The sequence below is a fragment of the Crocuta crocuta genome, unplaced genomic scaffold (assembly GCF_008692635.1).
Source record: "Crocuta crocuta isolate KB4526 unplaced genomic scaffold, BGI_CrCroc_1.0 scaffold586, whole genome shotgun sequence".
NCBI classification, from domain to species: domain Eukaryota; kingdom Metazoa; phylum Chordata; class Mammalia; order Carnivora; family Hyaenidae; genus Crocuta; species Crocuta crocuta.
In genome coordinates, this window is record NW_027532407.1 from 4,419,105 (window position 1) to 4,437,682 (window position 18,578).

The following is an 18,578-nucleotide window of genomic DNA, read 5'->3' on the forward strand; positions in this document are numbered from 1 at the left end:
TAGATCAACTAGACAGAAAATCACTAACGAAACAAAGGACTTGAATGAAAAATTGGACCAGATGGACGTGATGGATATATTTATAACTCTACATCCTGAAGCTATAGAATTCACTTTCTTCTCAAGTGCACATGGTACATTCTCCAAGACAGATCACATACTAGGTCATAAAGCAGCCCTCAATAAATATAAAAGAATTGAGATCATACCACACTTTCAGATCACAATGCTATGAAACTTGAAATCAACCACAGTAAAAGGTCTGGAAAACCTCCAAAAACATGGAGGTTAAAGAACACCCTGCCAAAGAACGAATGGGTCAACCAGGCAATTAGAAAAGAAATTTAAAAATATATGGAAATAAATGAAAATGAAAATACAACAATCCAAACCCTTTGGGATACAGTAAAGGCAGCCCTAAGAGGAAAATACATCGCAATCTAGGCCTATCTCAAGAAATTAGAAAAAGCACAAATATAAAATCTAACAGTGCACCTAAAGGAACTAGAAGCAGATATTCAAGAACACCCCAAGCCCAGCAGAAGAAGAGAAATAATAAAGATCAGAGCAGAAATAAACAATATAGAATCCAAAAACACAGTTGAACAGATCCATGAAACCAAGAGTTTGTTTTTTGAAAAAATAAACAAAATTGATAAACCTCTAGCCAGGCTTCTCAAAAAGAAAAGACAGAGCACTCAAAGAGACAAAATCATGAATGAAAATGGATTTATTACAACCAATCCCTCAGAAATACAAGCAATTATCAGGGAAAACTATGAACAACTATATGCCAACAAACTGGACAACCTAGAAGAAATGGAAAAATTCCTAAATGCACACACACTTCCAAAATTCAAATGAGAAGAGATAGAAAATCTGAACAGACCCATAACTAGAGAAGAAATTGAATCAGTTATCAAAAATCTCCCAACAAACAAGAGCCCTGGGTCAGATGGCTTCCCTGGTGAATTCTACCAGACATTTAAAGCAGAGTTAATACCCATTCTTCTCAAAAAATAGAAATGGAAGGGAAGCTTCTGGACTCATTCTATGAAGGCATCATCACTTTGATTCCCAAACCAGATAGAGACTCAGCAAAAAAAAGAGAACTACAGGCCAATATCCTTGAGGAATATGGATGCAAAAATCCTCAACAAGATACTAGCTAATCGAATTCAACAGCATAAAAAAAATTATCCACCATGATCATAGTGGGATTCAATCCTGGGTTACAGGGCTGGTTCAATATTCGCAAATCAATCAATGTGAAACATCACATTAACAAAAGACAAAATAAGAACCATATGATCCTGTCGATAGATGCAGGAAAAAGCACTTGACAAAATACAACATCGTTTCTTAATTAAAAAAAAAAAAGCCTTGAGAAAGTTGGGATAGAAGGAACTTAATTAAACATGATAAAAGCCATTTATGAGAAGCCCACAGCTAATATCATCCTCAATGGGGAAAAACTGAGAGCTTTTCCTCTGAGATCAGGAACACGACAGGGATGTCCACTCTCACCACTGTTGTTTAACATAGTGCTGGAAGTCCTAGCATCAGCCATCAGACAACAAAAGGAAATCAAAGGCATCAGAATTGGCAAAGATGAAGTCAAACTTTCACTTTTCACATACAACATGATACTCTCACTACATGGAAAATCCGACAAACTCCACCAGAAGCCTACTAAAACTGATCCATGAATTCAGTAAGGTTGCAGGTACAAAATCAATGTAAAGAAATCAGTTGCATTTTTATACACCAATAGTGAAGCAATAGAAAGAGAAATCAAGAAAGATCCCAGTCACAATTGCACCAAAAACCATAAAATACCTAGGAATAAATCTAACCAAAGATGTAAAAGATCTGTATGATGAGAAGGATAGAAAACTTAAGAAGAAAATTGAAGAAGACACAAAGAAATGGAAAAACATTCTAGGCTCATGGATCAGAAGAATAAATATTGTTAAAATGTCAATAAGGCCCAAAGCAATCTACACATTCAATTCAATTCCAATCAAAATTGCATCAGCATTCTTCTCAAAGCTGGGACAAACAATCCTAAAATTTGTATGGAACCACAAAAGATCCTGAATAGTCAAAGTAATATTAAAGAAGAAAACCAAAATGGGAGACATCGCAATTCCAGACTTTAGCCTCTACTACAAAGCTACAATCATCAAGGCTGTATGGTATTGTCACAAAAACAGACACATAGACCAATGGAATAGAATAGAGAACCCAGAATTGGACCCACAAATGTATACCCAAATAATCTTTGACAAAGCAAGAAAGAGTATCCAATGGAAAAAGATAGCCTGTCTAACAGATGGTGCCGGGAGAACTGGACAACAACATACAGAAGAATGAAACTAGACCACTTTCTTACAGCATACACAAAAATAAACTCAAAATGGATGAAGGACCTGAATGTGAGGCAGGAAACCATCAAAACTCTAGAGGAGAAAGCAGGAAACAACCTCCTTGACCTCACTCACAACAATTTCTTACTCGACACATCTCCAAAGGCAAGGGAATCAGGAGCAAAAATGAAATATTGTGACCTCATAAAGATAAAATGCTTCTGCACGAGAAGATTGATGGATTTGGGGAGAGGGGAAAGGAAACAATAAAACTAATAAGCAACCAATGGAATGGGAAAAGATAGTTGCAAATGACATAATGGATAAAGGGCTAATATCCAAAATCTATAAGGAACTCACCAAACTCCACATCCAAAAACAAGTAATCCAGTGGAGAAATGGGCAGAAGACATTAACAAACACTTCTCCAAAGAGGACATCCAGATGGCCAACTGACATACATGAAACGATGTTCAGTATACCTCATCATCAAGGAAATACAAATCAAAACCACAATGACATACCACCTCACACCTGTCAGAATGGCTAAAATGAACAAATCAGTAGACTATAGATGCTGGTGAGGATGTGGAGAAATGGGCACCCTCTTACCCTATTGGTAGGAATGTAAACTGGTGCAGCCCCTCTGGAAAACAGTGTGGAGGTTCCTCAAAAAATGAACAATAGAACTCCCCTATGACCCAGCAATAACACTGCTAGGAATTTACCCAAGGGATACAGGAGTGCTGATGCATAGGGGCACATGTCCCCCAATGTTCATAGCAGCACTTTCAACAATAGTCAAATCATGGAAACAGCCTAATGTCCATCAACTGATGAATGGATCAAGAAGATGTGGTTTATATATACAATGGAATACTACATGGCAATGAGAAAGAATGAAATCTGACATTTATAACAACGTGGATAGAACTTGAGGGTGTTATGCTAAGTGAAATAAGTCAGGCAGAGAAGGGCAGATAGCATATGTTTTCACTCATATGTGGAACAGGAGAAACTTAACAGAGGACCATGGGAGAGAGGAAAGGGAAACCAATAGTTAAGGAGAGGGAGAGAGGCAAACCATAAGAGACTCTTAAATACTGAGAACAAACTGAGGGTTGATGGGTTTGAGGAGAGGGGAAAATGGGTGATGGGCATGGAGGAGGGCACTTGTTGGGGTGAGCACTGGATGTTATATGGAAATCAACTTGACAATAGACTATTAAAAAAAAAACACCTTGGATGGTAGCTTGTTCCACAATTGCAGCTGAAACTTAATAGCCAATCACAGCAAGCACTCTGCAGAAATTTCTAGCAGTTTTGCAAATAGTTCAAAAGCTCATCAACCTGTTTCTCAAAAATGCCTTTATTTTCCCAAGAAATTTGCATTTTATCTGCCAATGTCTTTTCCTCCTACACACACATAATTCTTTCTAGCACTCCTCAAGGTCCCAAGTAACAGTAAGAATGAGTTACAGTTAACACTACGTAGTTAATTAAAACTATACGCTGTGACAGAAACAAATCTTCCATTCCAAGCTACCCAGTGAAATCTGATGATTTCCCACTTTAAGCAGAGCACACTATTCTTCTATTCATTTGACAGCACCTCCTCCTGTTGGGAGAGGCCACCCACCCTGGGGGGCCTGAACATTCTGTGTGTTCTTGCTTACTATGCCAGAATGCCAGGCTTCTCTATCCTGAAGAAGATAAAGATGTGGCCTAACGTAACTACCATGTAACTGCTAGTTGCATCGACTAGGGAAATTAAGCTTGTGTCTTGTTGCCATGTTTACTGTTTGCTCAGAAAGGTGCTGGGCATTTGGTCCTGGGTTCCTCTACTGCAATGTACATAAGTATAGCAACCATTGGATTCATCATTCCCTGCAAGGGGCTCAGAGCTGTGGAACTTGTTCCAGCTAGCTAATGTTCCCACTGTTTGTTCTGCTATGAGTAATAAACGATAATGGGACTGGATGATGATCAATCAACATCATTGGTACTCTGCAGAAAGATATGAAACACCTGAAAGCCAGGCATGAAAGCCAGAGGGACTCTTTGTCACATATAGAGAAACTCTCACATCCTATAACAGAATAGTCTGAGTTCTGAACTTCAAAGATGATTAAGGCTCAACTAAGGCTGGTCTGTTATGCCAAGGTCAGGCCCTGGGATCTTAAACATGGTATATGGAAACCTGGGTGGACTCCCCTGAGGATTTTCACTCCCCAGGCTCCCCTGAACCCTCTGAGAATACAGACTTGGTATGTTCCTCCCTATTAAGAGCTACAACACACTCCTACCCCTATTACTGGAAGACAATGTGGAGGCCTCTCCCCAGCTAGGCAACAAGTTCCTCCCTCAGGGTCCACATCCCTCCTGGCCATTATTATTAAAGTAGGAAGATATGGAACTAGGTAAAAAAGTGAGTCCTGGCCAAGATCCAGCTTATGATAGCTCCACTGAGTCGAAGAACATCCAGGAGCTAATTCCCCAGTCCTAGAATGTATATTTGGGATTGATATACAGTGAATTCTCATTTTTCACTGTAGTTATACTCTGTAAAGTCATAACAAACCCTGAAATAGTGAATACTGAACCATCACTCCTGAGGGAAATACAGGACTAAGTTCCTACAAGCCTCTGGTCAACAATCTTTTCATCAATCAATCAACACATAACCTTGCTTTATATGTGTTTCTGTTTAAAATATCTTATTTCATATATATCATCGATTCATTAACATTGAACTCACAGTCAATGGCACTATGACTCATGTCTGAAGGAAGCTTTTCTAACATACATTTTCTCTGAAAGAGACATTACAGCCTTCTTGCTCTTAGGAACACCAGATGGCACTTCAGCACTATGGGGGCTGGGGGCCACTTTAAACATGATTAAACAGCAAAGTCAAAGCAGTACAGAAAGGGAAATAATATCAATAGGATTAAAGATGGATTCAAAGAGAAGGTGGCATGTGGGCCGACCCAGAAAAGTGAGTAGGATTTCAATAAGAATGCAGATCAACAGATAGTAAATATAATGAGTGCTTGGAAGACAATGTCTTGGTGGGCAATGTAGCCAAGTCTGGAGAGAAGGAGGAGAATAATTTGGGAGATGAGTCTAGATAAGAGAGCTAATGGTAAGCTTTTGAACTCTTTTATGATGTTCCAAAGAACTTCAACATGAACATTGATATCATTTGTCCAGGCTACAAACACATCAGTGACACACAAGGAGTTGCATAGCAAAAATGCTCAGAATTTTAACATTAGATTCCTAAACCCTGATATTTTCCACTTATCATTTAAACCCTTACTCCTTTCTCTCAACAGGTTCAATTAACAACTGCTGCCTACCTTCCATTCATGCCCTTAATTTCATCTCCGTTGCCATTGCCATTGACAGCTGAGTATTTCCATCAACATTGCCAAATAAGAACCCTTCCAGCTGGAGTCCATTCTAATTACAGTCTCTTCTGTATGTGCATTAATTCATGTATCATTCTATGTTTAATTAGCCACTATTAAATGCCAGGCAGTGTAATAGGCATGCAGTAGATATAGTAGAAACAAGACTACCTTCATAGAGTTTGTATTCAGTGGGGGGGACAATAAACAAGTAAACAAATAAGCAACAGAACTCTGGAATGTGAACAAACAAAATATTACAATAGAGACAATGAGCAGCAGAGTGTGCTCCCCTGAGAGTTTGTTGCAAATGAAGAACCCTTCCAAACCTATTGGATCAGAGTCTGTATTTCAACAAAAAGAACGCAGACCTCCTTGGGCCTGCTTCAACTGCACTAGAAGAACTCACACACCACTAGCAAATATAGAACTCACACACCACTAGCCAATAGAGGAAGAGAGGTTTGCAGTTGAAACCTAGATCATGACCTTTGTTGTGAACAATCATGGGTCCATAACTCAGGAGAGACCCCAGAGCTAAAGTTGTAGATTTGGGAGCTAACAGCTCTAGAATGAAGCCAGGTGCAGGGTTTGATCTTGAGATAATTAGCACAGCTTTATCATTTTAAAAAAGAATTAGCAAACAAAAGTACTAACAGCTTAAGTTTAAATCTGCAGAATCTTTTTTTAGGGAATTCCTGTGCTACCAAATAGGGGCTGTGATTTGGCTATCACAGGCAAATAGAACTTCCAACAGCACCCACTTGCAAAATGGATTTATACAGGAAGGAACAAAGAGAGAAAAGGAAGAAAGGATGAGAGAGAGGAAATGAGGGAGGAAGGAAGGATGAAAGCTTTAAAAAAGTCATTTATAATGCATGAAGAACAGCTGCCTTGATTCAAAAACTGTATCAGAAAAAAAAGTCGTAAGGTTCAGCTCTCTATTCATATCACCACTAAAGCAATTTCATCTACCTGCACAAAGAGGTTCTTAGGAGAAAAGAAGTCTTTCCTTTAAGCAGAAAATCTCTCTCTGGGTCCTGGTATCCTTTCTCTGTTAGAATGGCAGCATCTTCTAAATTTGGAAGCTATTAAATGTAACAGAACCATGTAGTATAATTATAAAGTGACCTTCAGATATCACCCAAGGATGAGTAGCAGAATAAAGGGAAATGGTTACAAAGACTTCCAGGACTTGTCTCAATAACTAACCAGGTTGGGGGGTGGGTGTAATTTAAAAAATCTATGCTTGTGTCCCATTATAGGAAATAGGACAAACAGGGTTGTTTTGTCCTAAAGTACTTATAAAATTAATACAACTTCTGAGTGCACAATTTTTCCAATTTATATATTTATTACATTTATAATTCATGCTAATGATACACAAAATTAGAAAGTTCAAATGCAATGCAGTGAAAGATCTCCTTCCCATCTCTGTCTCCCAGTAACCGTCCTACTCTCCTGGGAGATTTTGTTTGAGAAGTGCAGGGATAGACTATACATCTGCAGGCAAATATGTGCATATGTGTGCAGGTTACATGGATGACACATATTCTTAAAGTGGACACATACTATACAAATTGCACAAAGTTTATTTTTATTTTTCCTTAATATATTTTGGAGTGTATTGCATATCTGTATATAAGGGTCTACTTCATTTAAAAAAATTTTTTTAGTGTTTATTTTTTGAGAGAGCATAAGTGAGGGAGGAGGAGAGTTACAGGGGGACAGATGATCCAAAACAGGATCCGCGCTAACGGCAGCAAGCCTGATGTGGGGCTTGAACTCCTGAGCCATGAGATCATGACCTGAGCCAAAGTTGGATGTTCAACCAACTGAGCCACGCAGGCACCCCAAGATCTACTTCATTTTAATGGTTGTGTAATGTTCCATTGTACACGTTTGTAATATTTTATTGAACCCATCCCCTTAGTAGACATGTAACTCCTTTTGATATTCTCTACTGTGCTGCAATGAAGGACTCATATATCTGTCATATTATACTTGTATGATTGTTAACTGTAAAATAAAGTTCAAGAAGTGGCATGGCAGACCAAAAGGCACTTACACTTATAATATACATCAGTGCTTGCAGGTGGGTCTTCATGGAGTTTCTATGCCCACCATCTATCTAAAAGAATGTCTATTTCCCATGCCCCCTCTAACAGCCTTAGCAAACATTTTCATACTTTTCAGTGTAATAGGTGAAAAGTGATGTCCTGGTGATAGTTCAGCTTGCATTCTCTTATAAGGAGTAAGGTTGGGCACTTATTTATGTTTGAGCCACTTCCATTTCCTCTACCTTATACTATTAGTTTATGACTTTTGCCCATTTTTCTATGGGCTTGTTGCTCTCTCCTTGAATTATACGAGCTCTTCATATATTAGAGACATCAGCAAGTCTGTGATATGAGTTGCACATTTTTTCTCTTTTGTGGTCTTTTGACTTGGATTATAAAAGTTTTGCCTTGCAGAAATTTTATACTTTCATTTATTTACATACATTAACAATAGCTTTTCAGCTTCCAGGTTTTCTGTCATACTTAAGTCTTTCTCACCAAGATTATATTTTTTTAATTCTCCCATAGTTTTTTTGGTTTCATTTTTTAAAATTGAGGTATAATTGACATTATGTTTCTTTCAGGTGTATAACACGATTTAATATTTGTATATACAGTAAAACCTTAGTTTGCAGGCAAAATTCATTCCAGAAACATGCTTGTAATCTTGCAAATTTCCCCATAAGAAGTAATGGAAACTCAGATGATTCATTCCACAACCGAAAAATATTCATATAAAAATGATTACAATACTGTAATAGAATACAAAAATAAATAAAATACAAAATATAAAGAAAAGTAAACAAATTAACCCAAACTTACCTTTGAAAACCTCCATAGCTAGTGTGAAGGAGATAGAGAGAAGGATTATCATGCAGGACAACTTTCACCATCACTAACAGAATCACTGCTATCTATTGGCTCAATGGAATCTCTTTCTTTTCATGCAATTATAACAAGGAACCTATCCAATGACATTTGTTTTTTCATCTTTTTGAGGATTTCACAGAAATGTGACATTGCATTGTCATTAAACAGATTCATCACTTGCATTGCTACAGCCTTATTTGGGTGGTGCTTTTCTATAAAATTTTGCACTGTTTCCCACATTTTACACATCTCCCTAATCTCATTTGACATGAGGGATTCTTCCATCTTTTTCTCCTCCTCCTCTGCAGATGAGATGCAAATGCAGACTTCTTATAAAATCTTGAAATCTTGGCCACCTGCATACCTCATTGGCACTTCTCAATGATTTCCTCCTTAACATTCACCATAATCATCATCTTCTTCTTGCTGCCTTTCTTTTCAAACTTTTTCTGCATGGAGGCCACTGTATACACTTGCAGGGATATTGACTACAGTACAGTATTAATAAACTCTTGTCATATACTGTATTTAATGTAACTGACAATAAGACAGCAGAAGAAAGGGTCTATATCTGCAAGGCAGCCTGGCCTAGAATGAAGCAAAGCATTCCTAAGCTTACTCTTGTATGGAAAAGGAAAAGACTGTCCATAGTTGCTTTGAAGTGACAAAAAATACACTAGTGCCAGTTGTGGGCACCTTCCAACATTCTGAAAAATCACTGATTTCTGCCAAACACTGCAGCCTGAGACCAAGCATCTGAGCATAGGAGACAATGACCCACAATCCCACAGTGAGCAAATGAGAAAGAGAAAGAGAGAACCATTTGCTCAGTTGTGATCATGTGACATTCAACCTCACCTACAACTCATATTGCAAGACATCGTTTGTTTATGAAGCTAAAATTTATTAGAAATGTTTGCTCATCTTGCAGAATACTCACAGAACAAGTTACTCACAATCCAAGGGTTTACTGTATTGTGAAATGATCACAATAAGTCTATTTAACACCTATCACCATATATACAGAATTTTTTTCTTGTGATAAGAACTTTAAGAACTACTCTCTTAGCAACCTTCAAATATTCAATATAGTATTATTAATTATAGTTTCCATGCTGTATATTACATCCCTAGGACTTATGTTACAACTAAACGGTTGTAGATTTGTCTCCCTCACCCATTTCACCTGCCTCCCCACCACTTTTTGCCTCAGGGCAACCACCAGTCTGTTCTTTTTATCAATGAACTTTGTGGATTTTTTTCTAAGTACTTTTATGATTTCATTGATCAGATGTAATTGCTCCATCGTGAATTTTTTTTTTAAGTTTATGTATTTATTTTGAGAGAGAGCACATGAGCCCGGGAGGGGCAAAGAAAGAGGGAGAGAGCAAGAATCCCAAGCAGGCTCCACACTGTCAGTGCAGAGTCTGATTCAGGGCTCAAAGTAACAAGCCGTGAGATTATGACCTGAGCTGAAATCAAGAGTGGCACACTCAACTGACTTAGCCATGCAGACACCCCAGTGAATTTATTTTTAGTATAATGAGGTATCCCAACACCATTTTTTGAATTAACCATCTTTCCTCCACTGATTAAAAATACTCACCATTTCATGTTGTAAAATATAATGGTTACTGTTTTATCAACTTTATAAGTATTTTAGGACAAAAACAATTATATTTTCATGTGTTAAGGTATTTCCTTATGGGAAATCCAACAAGAAGAAATAATAATTCAAAATATTTATGCATTCAACATAGGAGCACCCAAATACATAGAACAGTTAACAACAAACAAAAAGGAACTGATAATAATAAAATAATAGTAGAAGACTTTAACACCCCACTTACATCAATGGACAGATGTTTTAAACAGAAATCAACAAGGAAACAACAGCTTTCAGTGACACAATGGACCAGATGGATTTGACAGATAAAGCAAAACCTTGGTTTGTGAGCATAATTAATTCCAGAAACATGGTTGTAATCCAAAGCATTCATATATCAAAGCAAATTTCAAGAACCATTGGCTCAGTTGTGATAATATGACATTCAGCCTCACATACTACTCATGTTGCAAGATATCACTCGTTTATTAAGTTAAATTTTATTAGAAATGTTTTCTTGTCTTACAGAACACTCATAGAACAAGTCACTCACAATCCAAGATTTTACTGTATATTCAGAACATTCCATCCTAAAACAGCAGCATACACATTCATTTAAGGTGCACATGAAACATTCTCCAGAACAGATCACATATTAGCCCACAAAACCAGCCTCAATAAATTCAGGAAGATCATACTCATACCATCCATCTTTTCTGACCACACTGCTGTGAAACTAGAAATCAATCACAAAAAAAATCTGGAAAGACCACAAATATACAGAGGTTAAATTACATGCTACTAAACATGAATAGGTCAACCAGGAATCAAAGAAGAAATTAAAAGGCATATGGATACAAATGAAAACACAATGGTTCAAAATCTTTGGGATACAGCAAAAACAGTTGTAAGAGGGAAGTTTATAGCAATAAAGGCCTACTACTTAAAGAAGCAAGAAAAATCTCAAATAATCAACTTAACCTTACACCTAAAGGAGCTAGAGAAAAAATAACAACAAATGAAGCCTAAAGCCAGCAGGAGGAAGGAAAAAACAAAGATGAGAGAAGAGATAAATGATATAAATACTTAAAAAACAATAGAACAGATCAATGAAAGTAGGAGTTAGTTCTCTGAAAAAAATCAGTAAAATTGATAAACCTCTAGCCAAATTTATCAAAAAGAAAAATGACCCAAATAAACAAAATCACAAGAAAGGAGAAATAACAACCATCACCACAGAAATACAATCATTAAGGGAATATTATGAAAAACTACATGCTAACAAATTGGACAACCCAGAAGAAATGGATAAACTCCTATAAACATCTAAACTCCAAAACTGAAACAGGAAGAAATATAAAATTTGAACAGACTGATAACCCCCAAAGAAATTGAATCAGTAATCTAAAAATTCCCAACAAACAAAAGTCCAGAACAAGATGGCTTCACAAAAGAACTCTATCACACATTTAAAGAAAAGTTAATATCAGTTCTTCTCAAACTTTGTTTAAAAAATATGAGGAAGGACAACATCCAAATTCATTCTATGAAGGAACATTTCCCTGATACTAAAACCAGATAAAGACACCACTGAAAAAGAGAACTACATCTCTGATGAAAATAGATCCAAAAATCCTCAACAAAATATTAGCAAACAATCTAACTATACATTTAAAAAATCGTTTACCATGATCAAGTGGGATTTATTCCTAGGTTACAAGGACAGTTCAATATTTGCAAATCAATCAACATGATACATCACATTAATGAAAGAAAGAATAAGAACCATATGATTATTTCAATGGATACAGGAAAGGCATTTGACAAAGTACAACATCCATTCATGATAAAAACCTTCAACAAAGTAGGTTTACTTTACACCTCAACGTAATAAAGGTCATATATGAAAAATCCACAGAAAACATCATCCTCAATGGGGAAAAACTGAGAGTTTTTCCTCTAAGGTCAGAGATAAGAAGGCTCTCCACTCTCACCACTTCTGTGTAATGTAGTACTGGTAGTCGTATCTATAGAAATCAGGCAACACGGGGCGCCTGGGTGGCTTAGTTGGTCAAGCGTCCGACTTTCGCTTAGGTCATGATCTCGCGGTTCGTGGGTTCGAGCCCCGCGTCGGGCTATGTGCTGACTGCCAGCTCAGAGCCTGGAGCCTGTTTCAGTCTGTGACTCCCTCTCTCTCTGACCCTCCCCTACTCACACTGTCTCTCTCTCTCCTAGAAATAAATTTTTAAAAAATTAAAAAAAAAAGAAATCAGGAAACAAAAAGAAATAAAAGGCATCCAAATCAGCAAGGAAGAAGCCAAATTTTCACTATTTACAGTTGACATGATATTATGAATAGAAAACCCAAAAGACTCCATCAAAAAACTGTTAGAACTGATAAATTCAGCAAATTTGCAGGATAAAAAAAATCAATGTACAAAAAAAATAATCTGTTGCATGGAATATTATACAGCCATAAAAAGGAATGAAATCTTGCCATTTTCAATGACATGGATGGGGCTAGAGAATATTATTCTATGCAAAATAAGTCAGAGAAAGACAAATTCCATATGATTTCACTCATATGTAGAATTTAAGAAACAAAACAAAATAATGGGGGGAAAAAAGAGGGAGAAAGAGAGACAGACAAAGAAAGAGACTCTTAACTAGAGAACAAACTGTTGGTTACCAGAGATGAAGTGGGCAGGAGGATGTGTTAAATGGGTGATGGGGTTTAAGGAGGAAACATATCATGATGAGCACCAGGTAATATATGGAATTGAATCACTATATTGCACACCTGAAACTAATACAACACCTTATGTTAACTGGAATTAAAATATAAACTTTAAGAAAAAAAGATATTTCCTTATTACATTTAAACATGTGAACTATACCACAAGTTTCAATATCCTAACTTGGCATTTCTTTACTTTTAAAATATACTAGGGGCACCTGTGTGGCTCAGTGGGTTGAGCACTGACTTTGGCTCAGGTCATGATCTCACAGCTAATGAAATCAAGCCTCACTTTGGGCTCTGTGCTGACAACTCAGAGTCTGGAGCCTGCTTCAGATTCTGTGTCTCCCTCTCTCTCTGCCCCTCCCCTGTTCATGCTTCATCTCTCTCACTCTCAAAAATAAAAATAAAAAACAGTAAAAGAAATTTTCTTTAATAAATAAAGAAAATACACTAGGAACCTCAAACAGGATACTGGCCAAGGTTTTTCTTAACTGTGAGAGGCCCCTGAGAAATATGACCAGTTATCTGGCAGCTCCACTTACGCAAAATACCCTAAGTTCCCCTAAGCAACCCAATTCAGAAACATAGAGAATGAGGCCTTGTCTTAGAGAAAACACCCTCTGCTGCAGAGACTTTTGAACAAAGATCAAGATGTTTACGTCACAAAGGTAATGATTGCGGTGATCTCAGAGACAATGATGGCAAGAGGTGACACATAGAGGACTGAAGGAGCCCAATAAAACACCTAATCTGTTATATCCACCACTAGAAAGGCCTCAGAAGTCACTGACAAAGAAAGTGTTCCATCCAGTCCCCTGCAACAGGATGGGCAGTGGGCAAGGTGGGACAGGCAGGGAAGGGTACACAGTGCTTTTGTTTGTGTTTGGAGGTTGGCTGTGATTTAGGGCAGACTTTTTGGTTTTGGTTTTTTGTTTTCCTGTTTGTTCCATGAAGTGGGTTCTGCACCTTTCTCATTGCCCTGAGTTGTTTTGATTGGATCCCAAGATGCTTTCCCCAGGGTATGTTTTGGGAAAAAGCTCAGAATAGTTACATTACATCGAGTTCTCTTGATTATTAAGTGACAAGGATAGGATAATAGAAGCTTGCTTTTTATTTTTTTCTCTCTTGAATCTGAAACAAGTTTACTGCCAGAAATGGATGCAGATAAAATTATTTTCAAGTGACTGGGACTTGGAATCACCCACAGAAAAGATTCTCCTATTTAACGTCAGAATGCAAAACAAGAAGGATGTTGGGGTTTTTTGGTAATGGTTGTTCAGCTCAATTATATCCATTTCCCATGGGAGTAGGTGGATAAAGAATACAAGATATACACTCCAGTCCTTCCACCCCCAGGAGGAGTTAACATATATCAAAAACAGACAATACCCTAATTTCCTCTCGCTTATAGTACAGACCTCTTAGAGGCAGAGAGAAGAAACGGCTTTCATTTCTCATAATATAATACCTAGAGGGACGTTAGAGAGTATTGATCTGAATGGCCTCGTTTTAAAAATGAGAAAATTAAAACCATCCAAAACCCATTCGTGAGAGTAATAAGGCTCCATGCTGAGTGCTCTGTATGGAACGCTCAATTTACTCCTCATCACAACCATATGGAGTAGACAATGTAGTTAGGCCCATTTTCAGAAAGGTTCAGTCTCTAGGCTGTCAATATATAACTGATGGAAGAATGAATGAATGAGGAATTCTAATGCATTTACTCTGTTGTTGCATTCTTTCCTGAGGAGCTCTCTGGACAGGTCATCGTTCCCCCATCAAATCTAGTCCTTTCTTGGGGTTCTTGGTCTCTGTAAATGGCTCATCGCACATCACTGACATAAGCCAGAAATGTAGGAGTCTCCTTAATATCTTCCTCTCTCACATGTACCTTGAGAATGCTTCACCAGGTCCTGATTGTTTGAACTCCTAAAGTTCTCCTGAATTCATCCACAGCTCTCCACCCACCACCATCACTCCCTTCATCCAAACTACCATCATCTCTCACCTAATGACCACAGCCATCTGCTCACTATGTCCCCACATGCATTCTGGGCTTCCTTCAATCTGCCTTCCAGGGCCCTCCAGCAAAGGTGGCCTTTTCCAAAGACATGGTTTGAGGCCCAAAGCCCTTACATGGGACAAAGCATGGCAGACACCCTAGCTTGAGATCTAAGGAGTTGCCTAAAAGGCGAATGTCCAGGATGCAATACACACTAACACTGGTATATAGGACCCAAAGCAACTCCACTCTGATCTCTAACCCAGACTGCTACTGATTTCAGTAGCAATTGAACCTTCTAACAAGGCTCTCAGAGAAGATACTGCAAAAAAGCAACAAAGCAACATTTCTTCCAACATGGGTTTTTTTCAGCCTCAACTCCCATGCTGTCCATAGGACTGCATCTTGGTTTTCATTCTTGCCCCATACTGAGCTCTTTGCAATCATATCATCACCTTTTCATTCATCAGAGAGTTAACAAAGCCTACAGTAGACAGCTACACCTGTCTTCAGCCCAGCCCCAAGAGCAGATATTAGATTGTTAACACTTATAGGCCATAGTTTATATTCACAAGACCTTAACCATAGGTGAGGGCCAGTGAACAAGGGAATAGATATGCTCTCATTTTCAAATACTAGAGGAGTATCTGTGGGGAATAAACAGGAAACTAATAACAATGGCTGCATCAAAGAGTGGACCTGCTGGGCTGGGGAACAGCCATGTGTGAAAACTGTCAGTCAATATTTGTATTGCAAGCACTAAAGACAATTTAAGTAGGAAGGGAGATTGTTACAAGGATAGTGGATGGCTCAGATGCTGCCCGAATCAGGCATGGGGGATTAAAAAGTCAAAGGCAGTGGCCCCAGACAATTCCACCTTCTTCAATGAGGAGCAGGAAAGAAGTATGAGAGAATCCCTTGCCTCAGAAAGAAGGAAGTATCCTCCAACACTGCACAGGGGTTCAGGATCTAAGCAGCCAAAAAGAATTACAACCCAATAATTACAATTGCAGGTATATTCAAAAGCATTGAAGGCAGGGACTCAAACAGTTGTTTGTAAAAATGTTCATAGAAGCATTATCCACGATAGCCAAAGGTTTTTAGAAACAACCCTAATGTCCACTGATAGAAGAATGGATAAACAAAATGTGATGTGTACATACCATAGAATATCATTCGGTCTTAAAGAGAAATGAAATTCTGATAATGCCGGAACACAGATGAACCTTGAAGACATACTAAGTAAAATAGGTGAGTCAACAAAAAGACAAATACTGTCTGATTCCAATTTTATGAGTAGTCAAATTCTCAGAGGCAGAAGGTAGAATGGTGGTTACCAAGGGCTGGAGGAAGAAAGGGAAAATCATTGTTTAATAGGTACAGAGGTTTCGTTGAAACCCAAAAAAGATACTGAAAAAGTTGTGGATGTAGATATTGGTGATGGTTACCCAAACTCATGAACTTACTTAAGGCCATTGGTTATATGTATACTAATGTAAAAATGATAAATATTATGTATTTTTTACCACAATCATAAAAAGGGTTGCAAACACCCACAACATGCATTTTTCACTGTAGATTCTTCTATACATTTATATTCATGGGCATGTATTACTTATTTAAAGGAGATTTTTTAAATTAAGGAATTTATACAGTTATAGGATGTGCTTTCAACTATGTAAAAGTGGGTCTACTATATCTTAGAAACAGTAAATCATTGAGAAAAAAACTGCAAAGGCCAAAAACTGCATCTGTGTATAAATATATTCATCAATGTAAATAAATTCACTCATTGCTGTTGCTCCCACAGACGCAAGGAACAGACTCTCTCCCTTTCTTCCCTCTCCTCAGCATCCAACCCCAGCTTCTTGTCACACACATCGTAAATTTCATAATTTTAGCAATCTCTCAATCAAAAAAAATTTTTTTGGCACAAGATTTATCACTCCCCCAAAATATAATGCAAATTATATTTTTAATGCCTGGAGTATTAATTTGAGAATGTGAACAATTGCAGGATTATCTCAAAAAGACTTGCAGTTTCCCNCCTTAACCATAGGTGAGGGCCAGTGAACAAGGGAATAGATATGCTCTCATTTTCAAATACTAGAGGAGTATCTGTGGGGAATAAACAGGAAACTAATAACAATGGCAGCATCAAAGAGTGGACCTGCTGGGCTGGGGAACAGCCATGTGTGAAAACTGTCAGTCAATATTTGTATTGCAAGCACTAAAGACAATTTAAGTAGGAAGGGAGATTGTTACAAGGATAGTGGATGGCTCAGATGCTGCCCGAATCAGGCATGGGGGATTAAAAAGTCAAAGGCAGTGGCCCCAGACAATTCCACCTTCTTCAATGAGGAGCAGGAAAGAAGTATGAGAGAATCCCTTGCCTCAGAAAGAAGGAAGTATCCTCCAACACTGCACAGGGGTTCAGGATCTAAGCAGCCAAAAAGAATTACAACCCAATAATTACAATTGCAGGTATATTCAAAAGCATTGAAGGCAGGGACTCAAACAGTTGTTTGTAAAAATGTTCATAGAAGCATTATCCACGATAGCCAAAGGTTTTTAGAAACAACCCTAATGTCCACTGATAGAAGAATGGATAAACAAAATGTGATGTGTACATACCATAGAATATCATTCAGTCTTAAAGAGAAATGAAATTCTGATAATGCCGGAACACAGATAATGCCTTGAAGACATACTAAGTAAAATAGGTGAGTCAACAAAAAGACAAATACTGTCTGATTCCAATTTTATGAGTAGTCAAATTCTCAGAGGCAGAAGGTAGAATGGTGGTTACCAAGGGCTGGAGGAAGAAAGGGAAAATCATTGTTTAATAGGTACAGAGGTTTCGTTGAAACCCAAAAAAGATACTGAAAAAGTTGTGGATGTAGATATTGGTGATGGTTACCCAAACTCATGAACTTACTTAAGGCCATTGGTTATATGTATACTAATGTAAAAATGATAAATATTATGTATTTTTTACCACAATCATAAAAAGGGTTGCAAACACCCACAACATGCATTTTTCACTGTAGATTCTTCTATACATTTATATTCATGGGCATGTATTACTTATTTAAAGGAGATTTTTTAAATTAAGGAATTTATACAGTTATAGGATGTGCTTTCAACTATGTAAAAGTGGGTCTACTATATCTTAGAAACAGTAAATCATTGAGAAAAAAACTGCAAAGGCCAAAAACTGCATCTGTGTATAAATATATTCATCAATGTAAATAAATTCACTCATTGCTGTTGCTCCCACAGACGCAAGGAACAGACTCTCTCCCTTTCTTCCCTCTCCTCAGCATCCAACCCCAGCTTCTTGTCACACACATCGTAAATTTCATAATTTTAGCAATCTCTCAATCAAAAAAAATTTTTTTGGCACAAGATTTATCACTCCCCCAAAATATAATGCAAATTATATTTTTAATGCCTGGAGTATTAATTTGAGAATGTGAACAATTGCAGGATTATCTCAAAAAGACTTGCAGTTTCCC